The sequence below is a fragment of the Melanaphis sacchari genome, unplaced genomic scaffold (genome assembly GCF_002803265.2).
Source record: "Melanaphis sacchari strain LSU unplaced genomic scaffold, SCAv2.0 Contig4_pilon_pilon, whole genome shotgun sequence".
Taxonomy (NCBI): domain Eukaryota; kingdom Metazoa; phylum Arthropoda; class Insecta; order Hemiptera; family Aphididae; genus Melanaphis; species Melanaphis sacchari.
The window spans coordinates 4,671,308-4,678,692 of NW_020271335.1; positions in this window are offsets into that span (position 1 = coordinate 4,671,308).

Here is a 7,385-nt window from a genome sequence, read left to right on the forward strand (position 1 = left end):
TTATATAATAATAATTTTATTATTTTATATGATAAATCATGATTCTGAAAATTCATAAAAAATAATAATTTATCCCAGTACGATGAGTACTATTATCATTTTATAGAATTATAATCTGTGTTTATTAGACTTATTCATACCTATATTCTTATTTTTTTAATGGCAATACCACAAAGTATAACGCCTTATAAATTATATTATATAAATAAATAAACAAACTATATTAATTATATTATATTATATCTAATATATTTGCAGCATCCCAAGAAGTTCATCTTATCGTTATTAAATTGTTGTTTATGAATTCGTTTCGGTCTGTTTATTCTGAAAACACTACATTCTTATAATATTTTTTTTTTTTTGCTTGCACAGACGAATAAGCAGGTCTATCCACTATAGCGTACATATCTAGTGTGTACTGTATATACACTAATTTTTGATTTCTCAACAACATACTGCAACATATCATCACCTTTAAATTATTAGGGATGTCAAATATATTATATAATATGTGTAAATATTTTGTGCACGAGATAATATATATTTTAATTTTTGATTTTTTGAGAGATATCAGATAACATTTTGGAATACAAAAGTATTAAACCAATGATTTGATATATAATTGACACATAATATTTTTATTCAATTTAGTTAAGTTATAGTTATATAATATTGTGTACAGGTAATAGGTATAGTATGTATATCATATATTTGGAATTTAGATTCATGGCAATAATACAAGACGTATATTAATATGTTTTCAAATAATAAAAAATGTAAATGTATTATAGTTTTATTTAAATTGGCTAATTGAAAATAAATAATGCGTGTTATAACATGTACGCTTATACAATTATAACTTTTTAATAACTTAAATATACATTTAATTTTTTCAACTCAAAAAATAATACATGCTTTTAAAAAAACTAAGATAATTTACATTTTTAGAACAGTATCATAACTCGAACTATATCCTTAGAATTTATAAAAACTTGCAACTTAGCAGTCTTGGTTGTACATTTGCAAAACGATAGAGTGATATCATTAAATGAGATGGACAACTAAATTTATAAGTAGTTTTAGTCGTCAACTTCTGTTTGAAAACGTATAACGAGTAGAAAAAAAAACATATAATAAGAGCAACGTTTATCCGCTTTTTCGAGGATATGGTAAAGGGAATAAGAGAGAAAACAGAGGATGTCATCTGTAAACCCCTTCGGATAAAAATCAGACACAATACGTTCTTCTATACACAAAGTATACTACATACATACATTTTACAATCTACCTCGCACCTCCGCCCACCAGGTCACCATTGCCAATGGTTGGTTTTAGTACGAGAGAGATAGAACATCGAGGGAAAAAGCTGTTGGCGAGGATTTTGTCAAGTTAATGATGTACCGCGGGATTCGGCTGCAAGTCCACCGGGAAAAGGGGCAAAAAAAAAAAATAATAATAAAGAAGAAGAAAAATCTTTTTCATTCTGGCTAGAGGTGAGCGCGGGGTCTCTGTTGCCATGACTACTCTCGTTAATTTTCAAAACTTTTTCCACTACCCCCCTCCCCTCCCCCCTCCCAACATCCCCCCGTCCAATCCTACCCGTTACTTGAGGGTCTTGGTGCAGAGTTTTAGCACCAGAACAAGCAAGTAGTGAGAAGGACTATGGACATGACGATTGTTGACGTGGAGAAAGCGGAAAAGGGTCGTATGCAGCTTTACACCCAACCATCTTTTTTACTTTATCCACTCTTTCTCTCTCTTCCTCTCGTTCTTTCTCTATTTTTGTATCTGCCCTCAATGTTTCACCCTCTTTATCTGTCCGTTTACAGTCTTTCTCTTTGGTCACGTCCCTCCTTTTCTCCACTGCATTGCAAACCATTGTTATAGGCGCCTAGTGAGTAAAACGTTGAGGGGAAACGCGAATAAAATTGTATCCGTTTCTATTCGGTCACGTCTGCGTTAAAACGGAGTTCGACGATGACGATAATAATGATGATGATGATGATGATGATAGTCATTAGTCAATCGTTTCACATTGAATCTTTTAATCTCTGGTTCTACAGTAAATACAATAAATTAATCGGCTCAGAAAAACTGTCTTTTTTATAACGCATATACAGTTTTGCTCAAACATACTGTTAAACAATATGTGTATATAAAGAAAAAATAGATGAGGGAAATATGCCCCATGTTCCTTAGTTTTTTATTTTTGGTTCAAGCATTTCCACACTATTATTTATTACTATGCGTTTTAAGTTAAAATTTAGTAATAAGTTTGGTTAAATGATTAAAACTAAATAATTTATTTACATTACCAGATGTAAATTATAAAATTTATTTTATTAATACATTTTGTTCATAGACACAGGTATCGAATTATATGTTAAAAATATAAACCTTTTTTTTATGATACAATATATTCATACATTTGCCGAAAATATTCTGATTACACCACTGACTAATTTTATAAATTTAGAAAACCATATATTTTAGCATGTAATTTATATATATGTACACACTGTTTTACATGTTTATAATTGGTATTATTAGTAGGTACGCTAATATTTCAGGGAATACAAAAAACATATCAGTCATAATGTAACAGCATTAAATTTTTATTAGTTTTCGTTTATATTACAACTGATTCATCATAAAAAACGGTTGATCAGATTATATTATCTTATCACACTTTGATTTTTTAATTTTCCTCGTCCTGTACGTATGTATAGGTACATTATCTATAGATATATTATTCAGCCAAAACAGTAGAACAACTAATAAACAACACGATAAGAACGTTGGTAAAAAAAATTTTCTCTAATAATACAATCAATTTTTTTTTTAATCATATATCATATTATTATACTATAATGCTCTACACAAGTCTATTATTTTATTTACGCTTTTTGATCAAAGTACATTCTGGCGTTCACAAACAATCATATATCCGTATCAACCAGTGTAGTGTTCGATTAAAATACACATCATATACACAGCATCGCCGTGTTATATAGTTTGAATGTTATTCAAGGTGACCGATGTAAAAAATAAAAAAATTATATTCATGAATCGCTTCAAAAGTTCTCCGGCAAACAGTTATATTACGATAACGAGCGTACTAATATTTAACTCCGAATTATTGGCGAAGAGAATGTACCAACTTATAGTTCTATGTATCAGGTATTTTATAGTTTGTGAATTAAAAGAATGTCCATTTTTTAATCCATGTAATTTGTCGCTGTAATTCCGTTGCATAATATTTCAATTGTTATATCATAATGTCACAACACTTGTTTTCATTATTCTGCATCGAGGTGAGGAAAGCGAGTCACTGTCCGGCTTTTATTACTTATCCCTGAATGTAGTTGCCGGTAATTTACTGTAAATTAATTTTCTTACTTTAATTGTTTTAAATAATGATTTTAATACTTAAACTTGATTCTATGTAGAATGCAAACAATTTGTTCGTTTATTGTATACAAATAAACAACATTAGGACAGAAATGTAGTGTTTTACGATGCGTTTAAGTATTTATTATATAACATTTTAAACCAACGGTTCTCAAACTGTGGTACGCGTACCACTAGTGGTATACGAAAGACTACATGGTGGTACGCGAAAGGCCGCATGGTGGTAATATAATTATCGCTAATATCAAATTTACAAATTCATGGTTCTCATTGAAAATTTTTTATTTAATTCATATCTTAATTTTTAAACACTAATGAATTTGTATTAATAAATAAATAATAATTATATTGTAGTATTTTACTGTATTTTCATTCAAAATAAATGTATTTAACTTTGTAAAGTTTGTATCGTTTTATTTTTAATCATCAGTGGTACGTGACTGATTGATAATATACTTAAGTGGTACGCAAAAAAAAAAGTTTGAGAACCGCTAGTTTAAGCTGATACGTTCAGTGACCTATTCAAAACAGTGGTCTGATACTCTGAAACGCATATGTATAATTTTGGAGCCTACAGTCAAGGGCGCTCATAGAAAAATTTTCAAGGGGGGGGACAAAATTTTAATTATGTCCATGAGATAGGAAGGGGTTTACAATTTAACATAATATACTATTATATTTTATATATCAAACTAGAAGATTATGAAATAATAATTATTTAACCAATTAACCATAAAAGTTATTTATTGAATTTGCATTTGATTAATAACTTAAATTTAATAAAATATTAATTTACAAATAAAAATTGTAAATTTCTTTTTTTAACACCAAATATATTTATTATTTGTTCTATGTATTCATTCGTTTTATTATAATTTTTTTTTTTTTTATGTGCGCTTATCATGCATAATCCATCAAGTCTATTTTCACTCATTGTAGATCTTGTTTAACAATTTTTTAACATTTTCAACATTTTCCAGGAGGGACATGTCCCTTCCCCCTATATGGGCTCCCTTACCTATAGTATATTTACATTTAGTTTATTAAAATTAATAAGAAAATTAAACAATTACTTACACATTAGATTATCTGTAATATTTAATATACCTATCATATACGATTTTGGTTAGGGCAGGTAATTTATAGATGTCCTCAAAGCTTAAGATTGATATTTTTTGTTTATTTTAACTAATTTTTTCCACAAAAATAAACCCAATATTTATGCTATTTTAATATCAACTGCGGGTCGATTAAGATTGAGCAAAGTGCTATTTAGGATTAATTATAACTAGAGCTAAGATTTATATGCAATAAAAAAATTGTAAAATATACATTTGGTTTATTAAAAATACACAAGAATATATAATTAGTATTATATACGCCAAAAAATATAAAATATATATTAAAAAAAAAAAAAAATCATATGTTTTAAAATTAATTAAATAATATTCTTAACTATTCACGCCATTCAAATGTATTACACAAAACAATTACATGGTATTTTAAAATTTTAAAAACTGGACGGTCTTCTGTTTAACCTCAATATAAATATACCTTCAATAGGTATTTTTTAACAGCATCAATACATACTGTTGTGTGATAAAAACGTATAGTAGCAAAATATACTATAAAATATGCATTTTTTACATTTTTATAGTCAAAATATGCAATAATATTAATTTTATTCAAAATATGCAATGATATGCATTTTTTCAAAAATATGCAAAGTAAAATCACCACTGTTTATTCCACCATGAGATGATCCATGGGCATTACTTACAAAGGCAATAATCAAAAGTTGAAAAAAATATACTGTTGCATATAAATCTTAGCCCTAATTATAACTTTTTATTTCGTCGCTTGACACTTCATATAATTTAAATGAGTTATTTGAATACAATTATTTACTAAAAAAAAAGAAATACTAAATATAAAACTACTTGGTACCCGGGCGTTGACTAAGATTTGGAACTTGGCAAATTTTGCTTTAGATTTAATGAGGAGTAATTAAATATACAGTTCACAAACATTTATGTTAAAATACAACATGTTTAAGTACAGCGCTTAAGTTTATATAAATGATGGACGGGATACAAATAAATGTGTAGCAATTTAATCATTGTCAGGTCTGCAAGTTTCTGACTTACAACATGATTTCTGATAACAACGATTTTCGAGGACATATACAATTTATCATTATATACTAACGACTAATTTATTGATTTATATTGTTATGAATCTTTGTGTGATATTAAATTATACGTACTATAATTTATGTATTAATTGTTATTGTGATGAAGTATAAATATTACGATATCATTTACATATGTAATGCTGTAATATTATTTATGTGTCATGATTGTGCTAACTTTATAAACAATCATGTTGACGCTACATACTTGTAAAGTTAATGCAAGTTTATAAACTTATTTTCGTCATTATCGCAGTCTCTGGGGTTGTCATGCATAATAAACAATAATTTACACATAGAATAATACACTTAATTATTAAAGAAATTCACAACGGCATTGCCAAAAATTATCTGTCAAAAATCGACTCGCGACTATTTTGATAACTTTTCTATAAGCTTCTATAACCTAAGTAACTTATACAGAAATTAAAACAAATTATAATAAATGTTAAACTATATAGATTTCAATACATGTTCGTTATACTCATAGGCGTGTGTAGACTTCAATTTCCGGTCAAGCCTAGAACAATTAATGCCCTAATACTTGGACAGTGCCCCTATTTTTTTTTTTTTTTAACACATTAATGTACATTTTGATTGTTAATTAAAAACTGTGTAAATAGAATCAAATTGTATGTGCACACAATCTTAATGTGCTAATTTCTAGATATATATTTTTGAAGTTAAAAATAAAATGATATAAGTATAATTTTTCAGAAAAAGAAGAAAACCCCATACTCAAAATTTAAAAAAATTTAGTTTAATGAACAAAAAATTGCATATATCTACATAATATTAAATTATATAAACTTAATTATGTAATCATTTTAATTAAAGAATTATAAATGAATTCTCCTATTTCCCATACTTTTGAATTCGTCAATAACCATGTAAATATTAACACTAGATATTAGTTTTGATTTAGTAAACATTAATAATAAACTATTAGGTCGGTTTTGATGTATATTGTATAGTATTCCTTTGATATATATTTTAGTTTTTATGCATTGCTATTGAAATTTTTAAAAAACTGCATTTAAATTTTTTAAATTTTAAGACACGGAAATACTAAAGGTTATATAAATATAATATAATCATTTTGTAACATACTATTTAGGGTTTAGTACCAACTAATTTTATATCATAGAATCCGGACGGTATCGCGTCAAAATGTTGCGGTAAAAATGTCGCGATAAAAATATCTCAGAAAAAACGTCGCGACAATAAAAATGTCGCCAGCAAAAAATGTCGCAGGTAGACTGTATACTTTGTAACAGTCAAATAAAAATAAATACAATTATACTATACATAGGTATATCATAAATTATTATTTACCAATTTAATAAATATTGTATATTTAATACTTTTGTGTTTACGACATTTTTACAGTGACATAAGTACCGGTGAAATTATGACGTGGACTCCTTTTGAATTCGTCAGTGACCACGTCAATATTAATACCAGATGTTAGTTTTGATTCAGTAAATATTATTAATAAACTATTAAGTCGATATTAATGTATAGTACTCCTTAATTTATATTTTACTATTGTTAATTTAAAAAATACCCGTTCGCAAGAACAACTCGTAACTGGTATTACACGGAATAATTTCAGTACAGTGAAAAATCTATTGGATGATTTTTTGTAATTATTTGCTTTCGTATAATCTAGCTACGAATATATCGGCTCATTATTAGTATTAGTATCTGGTTAAAATTTAATTACGCCCCTAAAAAGATTCCAGTCGAGCCGGGGCTCGGCCGGCTAGCCCCAGATCGACCG